This window comes from Lolium perenne, chromosome 3, assembly GCF_019359855.2.
Source record: "Lolium perenne isolate Kyuss_39 chromosome 3, Kyuss_2.0, whole genome shotgun sequence".
NCBI lineage: Eukaryota > Viridiplantae > Streptophyta > Magnoliopsida > Poales > Poaceae > Lolium > Lolium perenne.
The window spans coordinates 257,304,602-257,318,540 of record NC_067246.2 but is presented as its reverse complement, the minus strand read 5'-3'; positions in this window follow the sequence as shown (position 1 = coordinate 257,318,540).

Sequence of the window (13,939 nt, the reverse complement as noted above, 5' to 3'; positions counted from 1 at the left end):
GATCTTCGACACCAGCAGCTTTTGCCTTGGCCTTATCAGCCTCTGCTTTAGCTTTGCCAGCATCAAGTTCAGCCTTCTTGCGAGCCGCTTCACTTTGCTCTAATTTCTGAGCAAGCGTATCGACAAGCTTGCTGGCTTCCGCAAGTTTTTCTGCCAAAATAGTTAAGAATCATCAAAATTGCGACAAAACAGGAGCAAGAAGTTATAAACAAGGGCCAGCAAAGAGTTATTACCTTCAGTCTTGCTGGCATACTCACGATACCCGATGAATTGGGCACCGATGCGAATAAGCTCTTTGATCATAGGCTGTCAAAGAAGGACAAAGAAAGAAAACGTCGGTATGGGAAAAAGATGATGGCATATCATCCAAGAGAGGACTAGAGGAGCTACCCAATTGGAGGGTAGGCTCAGGGATTGTTTCAACCCTTGTCCTTTTTGGTGAAGGGACAAGAGGACTTGCAGGAGGAGTGGGAGCGCCAACGTTTTGTTGAGGAGGCGAGGATTCCTCTCCTTCGACTGGCGTCTCCGAAACAACTAGAGTATGTGACGTACTCGTTCGAGCAGCCACATCAAAAGCTGGTACTTCTTCCTCATCATCACTGCGATTAAATGTCGGCAGCATAAAAAGAAAGATAGACAAAAATCTTCGAGTACAAAAATAAAGGGAAATAAAAGGTAACTTACGAGCTGATGAGGGCCTCAAGCTATGGATCATAAGCTGCCTTCTGACGTGAAGGAACAGCTTCTTCGGCTTTGGAGGTGCCGGAATCTTCGACATCATCCCTTTTCCTTTTGTTCCTTGGAGAAACAGCAGGAGGAGGAGATTGTGCCGATGCAGTGCCTTCGGAGGCAGCCTCCTTTTCAGAAGATCCCGCAGATTTTTGAGAATCTACGGGTTCATTCACAAAAGAGGGGGCATCTTGGTTGTCGTCAGTAACAACGGCCCTGTCATCGACTTCTCCACCTTCAGGAAGGGGAGGAAGCGAGACAAGATTTGGATGGTTCTATACAAAAAACAGGGGAAGATGTCAAAAAAGGAGTTACAAAAAGATAGCAAGGCAATAACAAATCAATCGACAAAGGTTACCTTGGGAAGCGCATTGGTGGCGCTATATGGTTTTACACGGCAAGAAGAAGGGACATGATCTTTTTTGCTGAGGGAGGAGATTTTTCGGACAAGCTTCTCTAAGTCCTTGACCTCTAAATCCGCCGACAACCGATCTGCGTCCTTGTCGCCAGCGTACTTCCAGAGAGGGTATTTGCGATCCTGAAGAGGCTGCACTCTGGTTCTAAGAAAATACGCCGTGATTTGAATACCTGACAGCTCTTTGCCGCGAGTATTCTGCAACTCATGGATGCGAGTCATCAGGGCTTCTGTCGATATTTTTTCTTCCTCGGTAGCCTCTGCATCCCAGGAGCGGCGGCGAAGGATTTTCTCGGCACCATCAAAAGTAGGGATGTTGTCTTCAGCACATCCATGGTTCTCCTCCTGAATGTACAACCACTTCTTGCGCCACCCTTGAACTGAGTCAGGGAGTTTGACGTCGAAGTAATCGACTGTGGGGCAAACGGAAATAACAACGCCGCCTATATTATAGGCGACATTGGGAGAGCCATTGCGGCGACAAAAGAAAATGCGCTTCCATAGCGCCCAGTTAGGCTGGACACCAAGGAAGACCTCGCAGAGGGTGATGAAAATGGAAATATGGAGGATAGAATTGGGCGTGAGGTGGTGAAGTTGCAGACCATAAACAAAAAGCAATCCGCGGAGGAAAGGATGAATGGGGGCGGAAAGACCGTGGATGAGATGGTCGACGAAACTTACCCGATACCCCATTGGAGGGGTTGGGTAGCTTTCTTCACTAGGAAAGCACAGCGCCTTGGGCTTCTTGCTGATCCCCAGCTTCTTCAAGAGATTGATGCCCTGGGTGGAAATTTTGGACCTTTCCCACTCCGCGCTTCCCAGATCTACGGCAGCCATTGACGACTCCGGCGTGCTGTGTTTGGTCAACCGACGCGGTGGCATCAACAATGGCGCGGGAATGCAGCTTGGAGAAGATGAGCTCAGGGAGTTGTGGGGCGCAGGAGGAAGTTTTGCAGAGGAAAGCAGGGGAACGGCGCGAGCGGAAGTGCTCGAGGAAGAAGAAGGGGATCTTATATAGAGGTGCGGCGAAGCGGCGGACCGTTGGATGGAAAAAGTGTGCGGCAGATGATAACCACGTGGAAACAGGGGTAAAAAAAGTATTTTAACATTGGAGAAGTTACGGTACGTGCGCCAGGAAAAGCGGAGGACGTGTGTCCCCCACCTGCACGACGTGTCAAGATAATGGATAAATTGGGCCCGCAAGGCAGTGGGAGAGGACTTCTCGCGATTTTCGGACTTGCAATCGTGGCTATCGTCAGCAATAACGTCACTTTAGCAGGATAAAAATTCGACTCAACAGCTACATAAAAAGGCGAAATGCAAAAATATTGGAGAGCCTTTGATCAAATACAAGTTTTTGATCAAATGCTCGGGGGCTACTTTGAAAAAATGAAAAGATCAAGAAAGACAAAATAGAAATGGCGTGAGCCTATGATCAAATACAAATATTTGCTCATAGCCTCGGGGGCTACTCCCATCGAGAGCGCTGTTCGCGCACCCGAGAAATTATAAAACTTCGGGAGAGAAAGAAAATATAGCAGCATAAGGCGTGGAGCCTACACCCAAGCACAAGTCCTTGGCTGTAGCCTCGGGGGCTACTCCCATCGGGAACGCTGTTCGCGTGCCCGATGAAATTATAAAAAAGAAAGAAAGAACGGGAAGAAGAAAGATAGAAGAGCAAAAGAGTATATTTCGAGTTATAAATAACTCTGCATATACTCCCATCGGGAGAGCAATATAAGTCATCTGTTGACTCAATAAAATGTGCCATTCCAACAGCCGAATAAGCACTCGACAATATATTCTCAGAACGCCAAAGTTGCGATCAATTTCTGAATGCCGCAAAACTTTGCGAAGGTAAGACCCCAGATCCGTTCTGTGTGGCGTGGCGCCGTCTCTGACGTCGGTTTGCTACTTTTATCCGTATCAACAGATACGAAGAAAAATCCTAACGGACGCGTTAGGTACCCGATAAATATGACTGGGACTCGACAGAATGGTAAGACCTTAAGCGGCACCTGTCGAAGTTTACACCAGTATCCCAAGATCATGTCCAGGGACGTGATCTTGAAGTAGGTTTTTGCGGATTGCCACTAGAGCAGTTAACTAGTACCTGATCCGTCAGATGAACTAGCCCCAACTACCATTATCCCTGTACAATATAGAAATTTATGTGAAGAAATATAGAAAGGTTTTAAGTTGTCGAGTAAAAATAAACAGTGGAGATTTTCCCTGACTCTACGATTCAAGCAAAATCTCGGGGGCTACTGACATAGGCATCCCCAATGGGCCTGCCGAAGATAGTACCCGGGGTTTACTAAAGGCCCACTACCCGAAGAATAAGAAGATTCGGAAGCCCAAGATATTATTAAGGAAAGCTAGAGTTGTAATAGGAAGCATTATTTGTAATCTTGCGGGATGAGTTAGAAACCTTCCCGGACTCTGTAACTTGTACAATACGAATCCCTCGGCTCCGCCTCCTATATAAGGGGGAGTCGAGGGACAAAGAAAGCATCGAATCATTGTTTCTCAAACCCTAGTTTCATAATCTTCGAGTACTTTTCAGCTGAAACCTTCGAGATCTACTTGCCCTCTACTTCCAACTAAACCCTAGTCTACAACCCGTAGGCATTGACAAGTTAATACCTTGTCAATAACCATCATAAGGACCAATATATTTTGCATAAACATCACCATAATAATCTTTAAATAGAACATAGTGAGGGTTAGCAATTCCTGCATGATCATAATTAATGGCTTTGCCCCTTAAGGCATCACCACCAGTGACCACCTTCTTCTTTTCTTGTACGGGACTAACCTTATTCTTGTTTTCCTTACTTGCATTGGCACTATTGCCAATGCCCTCCTTCCCATTTTTTGACCTTTGCTTACTCAAGAGGTCATCCTAAGATTGCTTACTTTGGGAAGAGGAGGACTTGGCAAGTTCATCCTTTAACCTAGCATTTTCCTCAATAATATTTGCATGATCACAAGTAGAGGTATAAGAACTAGACACATCATATATAGCAATCCTAATTTGAAGTTTCTCATTTGACTTGGTGAGGAGAGAGTGTTCACTCTTCAAGGCCTTGTGAGCCTTGTCTAGATCTAGATCCTTAACAAGTTTCTCATGATCAACGCCAAATTTGGCCATTTCCTTTTTAAGCACTTTTATCTTAGCCCTAGCAAGATCTCTTTCCTTGGTGAGTTTGGCAATTTCATCTTGGGAATCCTCAAGTGTTTAAGTTTCTCTTCAAGAGAGGCTATGGTTTCTTGTTCTTCCCCAATAGAATTTTTTAAGAGGCAATTTCAACAGAATCCTCTCTCTCGATTTGACTTTTTTATCAAGGATATCTTATAGTTGTGTGCTAGACGAGACATGAGAGCTCCAACATGCTTTTTTGTAAACTTTCAAGTTAAATATGAACTCATCGAACTCAAGCATTTCTTGTTTAATTTTTAAGCTAGCATGATCAACCCCTAGAGTATTTGGCATGTTAGGCATAGAGGGGTTAGGGGATGATACCTCGGAAGATTTAGCCATGAAGCAATTTTCTTCCTTGATGTGAATATCCTCATTGAGAGATTCAATTGGTGGTGAAGAGGCGTTGGAGATGGAAGCAAGAGCAACCAACCCATTGGTAGTTTCTGAACGGATCGTAGCGAACAAGAGGGGGGTGAATGGCGCTACGGCAAATTTTAGTATTTTTCAAATTTTATGCAACGGAAGGTAAAGGTGTGACTTTTAGCAATGGAGGTGATCCTACAATGAAGCTAGAACATGTGCAACATGTAAAGGAATCAACAAGATAACAAAAGTGAGGAGCGAGACAACCGGGGGGCGCGAGGCGAGTCGAGGTTTGTTTCCCGCAGTTCCCTCCACTAAAGGAGGTAAGTCTGCGTTGAGGAGGTGCTAGTCTCACACAAGAGACTAGGCGGCCACACCACGAAGTAAGGCCTCACCCTCTTCCTCGAGAGAGATCCACGGAGCTGCTCTCCCTCTTCCACTAAGGCACCGGTCGAGGCGGTGATTCCTTCACAAGGTTGGGGCGAGCTCCACACACACAAGGATACTCCCAACACCCTATGGAGCTAGTACATCACCAAGCTAGACTCCATAGATGCACATCTCCAATGCTCCACCATAGGAACCCATCACCAATGCTCCACCATAGGAACTCTTCCAATGCTCCACCAAGAAACTCTCCAAGGCTCCACCAAGAAACTCTCCAAGGCTCCACCAAGAAACTCTCCAAGGCTCCACCAAAGGAACTCCCCAATGATCCACCAAAGGAACTCTTCTCCAAGATCCACCAAAGGAACCCTACCACCAAGATCCACTAAGGAATAGCTAGTATTTGTGAAATCTCTCTTGGTAGAACTATAGATCGGGGTCTCCTCCACCTATCCTCAAAATTAGGGCAAGATTGGTTGGAGGGGGAAGGAGATCCACAAGGATTAAGCTCAGCAACAATGGAGGAGAGAGAAGGGGAAGAGATAAAATCGGGTGGGGAAGAAGGAGCCCTTAAATAGGCTCCTCCAAATCCAACCGTTATGCCCAGATTTGGCCTAAGCGGTACTACCACTTTGGAGTAAGCGGTACTACCGCCCTGAGTTCGAAATCACCCCAGATCTGGTCAAAGGACCCAGAGTGGTACTACCGCCCGTGGTACCGCTCGTGGTACCGCAATAGGGTCCAGACCTTACTGGATCCAGAGCGGTACCAGGGCGGTACCGGAGCGGTACGACCGTAACGCGTTACGGTACCTCAAGCGGTACCGTGAGCGGTACTACCGCTCGTGAGCGGTACTACCGCCCCAGGTACTGTAGGGGTACCGCAACTTGTTCTGGGGGACGAATTCAGCACAGACTCAGAGCGGTACCGAGGGCGGTACCTATAGGGGTAGCGGTACTACCTCTATAGGTACCGGTAGTACCGGCCTGGCTAAATCTGGTTTTCTTCCCTTTTTCTCTCCAACTTTGTTACCTCGCTAAACACACACGAAACCGGAAAACCTATCAACTACGCTTCAGTCTTCCGATCTTGACGCGTCCGGCGAGGTCACCGTGTACTTGCAAATCTAACAATGATACTCAAGGCACACGGTGAGATTACTCAAGTGTTGTCATCAAACACACAAAACATGGGATATGAATTTTGCTCTTACAATCTCCCCCTTTTTGGTGTTTGATGACAACACAAGAGTTGACAACAACATATGATATTATGATGAGAACATTAGATTTGCAAAAACTAGATGGAGCTCCCCCTACACATGTGCATATCATGAATATGTATTTGAATACAAATGCACATGTTATAGAGACATCGCTCCCCCTAGTTTTTACAAACCAAGCACATATGCAACATAGATAGATGACATGTTCAAGAGGCATATGCACAATATGGAGGCAACATAAGATCATATACGGAGATTTGGGTGAAGTTATCATACCATAGCCTTGAGAATACCCAAACTCACAATAGGATGCCTCCATGGGGTTGTTGATGTAGCCGAGAGACAAGATAAGCAACTAGAACCAAACGGATACAAACAACAAAGGTCTCCATCCACCTAGGAACTTCTCCCCCTTTGGCATCGGAACACCAAAAAGGAGGGTAACGAAACTAGAGAGATGGAGAAAAAGAACATACAACCAAGCTTGCAAAAATCACGAGAAAACAAGCTTGGAGGAGGTTCTCAAAAACAAAAAGAAGAAAGCAAAGAAGAAAGACAAAACAAGGTCACGAAGAACCGAAAAACCCACAAAGAGGGGGTGTTGGTGGCCGAAGCCACCGTGTAAGAGTATAGTAGTTGTGAGGTCGCGTAGATATATCTAGGACTCACGGACTACAACTCAATATGAAGCTCATAAGTCACTTAATTGACAAATAACAAATGTTGTGGATTTCTTTATGCATTATGGGGGGAGTGATAGCTCAATGGATTTAAACCGCACTCCCCCTATGTCCATGCGTGCCTTTCATCTAGATATGACGGTAAGATTAGTATGTGCGCACGACGGTCAAGCAAAGGTCGATGGATCAATGATGTTTAGCTCATGCCTCAACTCAATAAAGCGCTTCTCATCCAAGGGCTTCGTGAAGATGTCCGCCAATTGCTCCTTGGTGCCAATATAGGATAGTACAATATCTCCGCGAGCAATGTGGTCCCGGATGAAGTGGTTCCGTATCTCGATGTGCTTCGTCTTGCCATGAAGAACCGGATTGTAGGCGATCTTGATTGCGCTCTCATTGTCGCACAAAAGAGGCACCTTGCTATACTCGAGTCCATAGTCCTGCAAGGTTTGCCTCATCCATAAGATTTGAGCACAACTACTTGCCGCGGCAATATACTCGGCTTCCGCGGTGAGACGGAGACACAATTTTGCTTCTTCGAGGACCAACACACCAAATATCTTCCAAGAAAGTGACATGCTCCAGAGGTAGACTTCCTATCAATCTTGTCGCCCGCCCAATCGGAGTCGGTGAAACCAACCAAAGCAAAGTCCGTGTCCCTTGGGTACCATAGTCCGAAGTGTGGGGTATCAACTAAATATCGAAAGATCCTCTTGACCGCCACAAGGTGGCTTTCCTTCGGACTTGCTTGAAACCGTGCACACATACCAACACTCAACATGATATCCGGGCGAGAGGCACAAAGGTAGAGAAGCGAACCTATCATCGAACGGTAGAGCTTGGTATCCACCGCCTTGCCGCCCTCGTCAGGAGTGAGTTGACACTTGAGTTGCATCGGAGTTCCGATCCCCTTGGCGTCCTTCATATCAAAGCGCTTGAGCATGTCTTGGAGGTACTTCGCTTGATTGATGAAGGTGCCTTGTCGCATTTGCTTGATCTCGAACCCGAGGAAGTACTTGAGTTCACCCATCATTGACATCTCAAACCTATTTGTCATCAACATAGCAAACTCATCGTTGAATTTTGTGTTAGTAGAGCCAAATATGATGTCATCTACATAGAGTTGGCATACGAAAAGCTCCCCATTGACCTTCTTAGTAAACAGAGTGGGATCGATTTTCCCCACTTGGAAACCACGATCTTCAAGCAACTCCTTGAGATGCTCATACCAAGCTCTAGGAGCTTGTTTGAGACCATATAGGGCCTTTTTGAGCTTGAAGACATGTTCCGGAAAATGGGGGTCCTCGAAACCCGGGGGTTGCTTCACATATACTTCCTCATGTAGAGGACCATTAAGAAAAGCACTCTTAACATCCATTTGTTGCAACTTAAAGCCATGATGTGAGGCAAAGGCCAAAAGGATACGGATGGACTCGAGCCTTGCAACGGGTGCAAAGGTTTCACCAAAGTCCACGCCTTCAACTTGAGAATAGCCTTGTGCCACCAATCTTGCTTTGTTGCGGATGACCGTGCCACTTTCATCTTGCTTGTTCTTGAAGATCCACTTGGTGCCGATAACATTGCGGCAATGATCGGGTCGCTTCATGAGAGTCCATACATCATTCCTCTTGAAGTTGTTGAGTTCCTCTTGCATTGCATTCAACCAATCGGGATCGTTGAGAGCATCATCAACTTTGAGTGGTTCCACCCTAGAGACAAAGGCATGGTGTGCACAAAAGTTTGCAAGTTGCCTCCGAGTGGTGACATTTCTCTTTAGATCACCAATGATGTTTTGCAAGGAATGAGACTTGAGACGCAAGTGTATTGGAGTAGAATCTTCATGGCGAGTGTCGGCTTGAGGAGATAGATCTTGTGAGTCCTCTTGGCCTTCATCATGGTTTAGGTCCTCGCCTTGACCTCCATTGTCGTTGAAAGAGGCAACATGGTCATGAGATCCGGATGGTTCGGGGGTATAGGGAGTATTATTGTCCATGAAGACTCTCCCCGAACCACTCGGAGAAGAACTTGAAGCTTGACCTTGGTCACTTGATGTTGGGTGTTGAGGTAGACGAGCTTGCGGTGTATGTTGTTCTTGAGCTTGTTGAGGTGAACTTGGACTCGATTGTTGTTGTAGATGTCGAGGTTGATCTTGAGGTTGAGGTTGAACTTGAGGTTGGTGTAGAGGTTGGCTTGCATTTGTTAGATCAACGGAAGAAGCTTGGCCTTGTGGTGTAGATGGCTCCACTTGGGTGGAACTTGGTCCTTCCCCGGTACTCACAGAAGGTAGCGTTTGAGGTAGGCGAATGCCCACACTCATCCTTCCTATGGTATCCGGGGGAATTGCATCTCCTTTCTCACAAGAAGCACTTCGCTCCTCCAAAGATCTATCATCTTCATCGAACGTCACATCACAAGATTCTACAACACGTCCACTTGACTTGTTGAAGACTCTATAGGCGTGAGAATCCGTAGCATAGCCAACGAAAATTCCTTCTTGAGCTCTTGAATCAAACTTGGATAGGCGTGTGTCCTTGATGAGTATGTAGCATTTGCATCCGAAGACCTTGAAGTATGACACATTAGGCTTGTTGCCGGTGAGGATCTCATATGGTGTCTTCTCAAGACCTTTGCGAAGATAGAGGCGATTAGTAGCATGGCAAGCGGTAGAGATAGCTTCCGCCCAAAAATTGTAGTTGGACTTGTATTCCATCATCATGGTTCGAGCGGCTTCGATCAAGGTTCGATTCTTCCTTTCGGCGACCCCATTTTGTTGGGGAGTATATGGCGTGGAGTATTGGTGTTTGATTCCTTCCTCGCCGAGAAAGTCATCCAACGTGTAGTTCTTGAACTCCGTTCCATTGTCGCTCCTTATTGCGAGAATCTTGTTGTCGTACTTGCGTTGAACTTGGTTGGCAAACTCCATCATGGTCCGTTGAGTCTCACTCTTGTACTTGAAGAAGAATACCCAACAATAGCGTGAATAGTCATCAACGATGACGAGGCAATACTTCTTTCCTCCAAGACTTTCATGAGAAGGTGGACCAAAGAGATCAACATGTAGGAGTGATACGTCTCCGACGTATCGATAATTTCTTATGTTCCATGCCACATTATTGATGTTATCTACATGTTTTATGCACACTTTATGTCATATTCGTGCATTTTCTGGAACTAACCTATTAACAAGATGCCGAAGTGCCGGTTCTGTTTCTGCTGTTTTTGGTTTCAGAAATCCTAGTAACGAAATATTCTCGGAATCGGACGAAATCAACGCCCAAGTTCCTATTTTCACCGGAAGCATCCAGAACACCCGGGAAGGACCAGAGGGGGGGCACTGGGCCCCCAGACCATAGGCCGGCGTGGCCCAGGCCCTGGCCGCGCCGCCCTATGGTGTCGTCGCCCCTTCGACCCTCCTGCGCCGCCTCTTCGCCTATTTAAAGCCCCTGGATCGAAAACCCTGATACGTTCGACGAAACACACAGAAACCTTCCAGAGCCGCCGCCATCGCGAAGCCAAGATCTGGGGGACAGGAGTCTCTGTTCCGGCACGCCGCCGGAACGGGGAAGTGCCCCCGGAAGGCTCCTCCATCGACACCGCTGCCATCTCCACCGCCATCTTCATCACCGCTGCTGCTCCCATGAGGAGGGAGTAGTTCTCCATCGAGGCTCGGGGCTGTACCGGTAGCTATGTGGTTCATCTCTCCCATGTACCTCAATACAATAATCTCATGAGCTGCTTTACATGATTGAGATTCATATGAGTTTGTATCACAATTTATCTATGTGCTACTCTAGCAATGTTATTAAAGTAGTTTTATTCCTCCTGCACGTGTGTAAAGGTGACAGTGTGTGCACCGTGTTAGTACTTGGTTTATGCTATGATCATGATCTCTTGTAGATTGCGAAGTTAACTATTGCTATGATAATATTGATGTGATCTATTCCTCCTACATATGCATGAAGGTGACAGTGTGCATGCTATGTTAGTACTTGGTTTAGTCTGTTGATCTATCTTACACTACAAGGTTACTAAAATATGAACAGTAATTGTGGAGCTTGTTCACTCCGGCATTGAGGGTTCGTGTAATCCTACGCAATGTGTTCATCATCCAACAAAAGTGTAGAGTATGCATTTATCTATTCTGTTATGTGATCAATGTTGAGAGTGTCCACTAGTGAAAGTCTAATCCCTAGGCCTTGTTCCTAAATACTGCTATAGCTGCTTGTTTACTGTTTTACTGCGTTACTACTGCTGCAATACTACCACCATCAACTACACGCCAGCAAGCTATTTTCTCGCACCGTTGCTACTGCTCATATATATTTATACCACCTGTATTTCACTATCTCTTCGCCGAACTAGTGCACCTATTAGGTGTGTTGGGGACACAAGAGACTTCTTGCTTTGTGGTTGCAGGGTTGCATGAGAGGGATATCTTTGATCTCTTCCTCCCTGAGTTCGATAAACCTTGGGTGATCCACTTAAGGGAAAACTTGCTGCTGTTCTACAAACCTCTGCTCTTGGAGGCCCAACACTGTCTACAGGAAAAGGAGGGGGAAGTAGACATCAAGCTATTTTCTGGCGCCGTTGCCGGGGAGGAAAGGTAAAAGGTACTCACACTCCGGACCTCGGCTACTAAGCTATTTTCCGCTGTTGTAAGTACTCAAAGCTATTTCCTTTAGATCCTGCAATTGCATCTTTTTGTTTCTTGTTTACACTAGTTTGGCATAATGGACAACAATGAGCTTTTTACTCTATTTCCTGATTTAAGACATGGATGGTTTGATCCGAAAATTAAAAAACCCATGGAACATGTTAGTATGAACACTTTGAATACCATTTTTGCTAATGATATGGAAAATTCTAAGCTTGGGGAAGCTGGTTTTGATGAGCATGATCTTTTTAGTCCACCAAGCATTGAGGAGAAAATTTTCTTTGATGATACTTTGCCTCCTATTTATGATGATTATAATGATAGTAGTCTTTTGTTACCACCTGTTATGGAGGATAAATTTGATTATGATTACAATATGCCTCCTATATTTGATGATGAGAATAATAATGATAGCTACTTTGTTGAATTTGCTCCCGCTATTACTAATAAAATTGACTATGCTTATGTGGAGAGTAATAATTTTATGCATGAGACTCATGATAAGAATGCTTTATGTGATAGTTATATTGTTGAGTTTGCTCATGATGCTACTGAAAGTTATTATGAGAGAGGAAAATATGGTTGTAGAAATTTTCATGTTACTAAAACACCTCTCTATGTGCTGAAATTTTTGAAACTACACTTGTTTTATCTTCCTATGCTTGTTACTTTGCTCTTCATGAACTTGTTTATTTACAAGATTCCTATGCATAGGAAGCATGTTAGGCTTAAATGTGTTTTGAATTTGCCTCTTGATGCTCTCTTTTGCTTCAAATACTATTTCTTGCGAGTGCATCATTAAAACTGCTGAGCCCATCTTAATGGCTATAAAGAAAAGAACTTCTTGGGAGATAACCCATGTGTTATTTTGCTACAGTAATTTGTTTTTATTTTGTGTCTTGGAAGTTGTTTACTACTGTAGCAACCTCTCCTTATCTTAGTTTTGTGTTTTGTTGTGCCAAGTGAAGCCTCTAATCGAAGGTTGATACTAGATTTGGATTTCTGCGCAGAAACAGATTTCTATCTGTCACGAATCTGGGCTGTTTTCTCTGTAGAAAAATCAGAAAAATATGCCAATTTACGTGCGTGTTCCTCAGATATGTACGCAACTTTCATTAGTTTTGAGTTTTCTGATTTGAGCAACGGAAGTATTTATTTAAAATTCGTCTTTACGGACTGTTCTGTTTTGATAGATTCTGCCTTTTATTTCGCATTGTCTCTTTTGCTATGTGGGATGGATTTCTTTGTTCCATTAAACTCCAGTAGATTTGGGCAATGTCCAGAAGTGTTAAGAATGATTACGTCACCTCTGAACATGTGAGTTTTTGATTATGTACTAACCCCTCTAATGAAGTTTATGAGAAGTTTGGTGTGAAGGAAGTTTTCAAGGGTCAAGAGAGGAGGATGATATACTATGATCAAGAAGAGTGAAAGCTCTAAGCTTGGGGATGCCCCGGTGGTTCACCCCTGCATATATCAAGAAGACTCAAGCGTCTAAGCTTGGGGATGCCCAAGGCATCCCCTTCTTCATCGACAAATTATCAGGTTCCTTCTCTTGAAACTATATTTTTATTCGGTCACATCTTATGTGCTTTACTTGGAGCGTCTGTGTGCTTTTGTTTTTTGTTTTTGTTTGAATAAATGCTTGTGTGGGAGAGAGACACGCTCCGCTGGTTCGTATGAACACATGTGTTCTTAGCTTTTAATGTTCATGGCGAAGGTTGAAACTGCTTCGTTAATTTGTTATATGGTTGGAATTGGAAAATGATACATGTAGTAATTGCTATAAATGTCTTGGGTAATGTGATACTTGGCAATTGTTGTGCTCATGTTTAAGCTCTTGCATCATATACTTTGCACCCATTAATGAAGAAATACATAGAGCATGCTAAAATTTGGTTTGCATATTTGGTTTCTCTAAGGTCTAGATAATTTCTAGTATTGAGTTTGAACAACAAGGAAGACGGTGTAGAGTCTTATAATGTTTACGATATGTCTTTTATGTGAGTTTTGCTGCACCGGTTCATCCTTATGTTTGTTTCAAATAAGCCTTGCTAGCCTAAACCTTGTATCGAGAGGGAATACTTCTCATGCATCCAAAATACTTGAGCCAACCACTATGCCATTTGTGTCCACCATACCTACCTACTACATGGTATTTCTCCGCCATTCCAAAGTAAATTGCTTGAGTGCTACCTTTAAACAATTCAAAATTTATCACCTCTGATTTGTGTCAATGTTTTATAACTCATGAGGAAGTATGTGGTGTTTATCTTTCAAT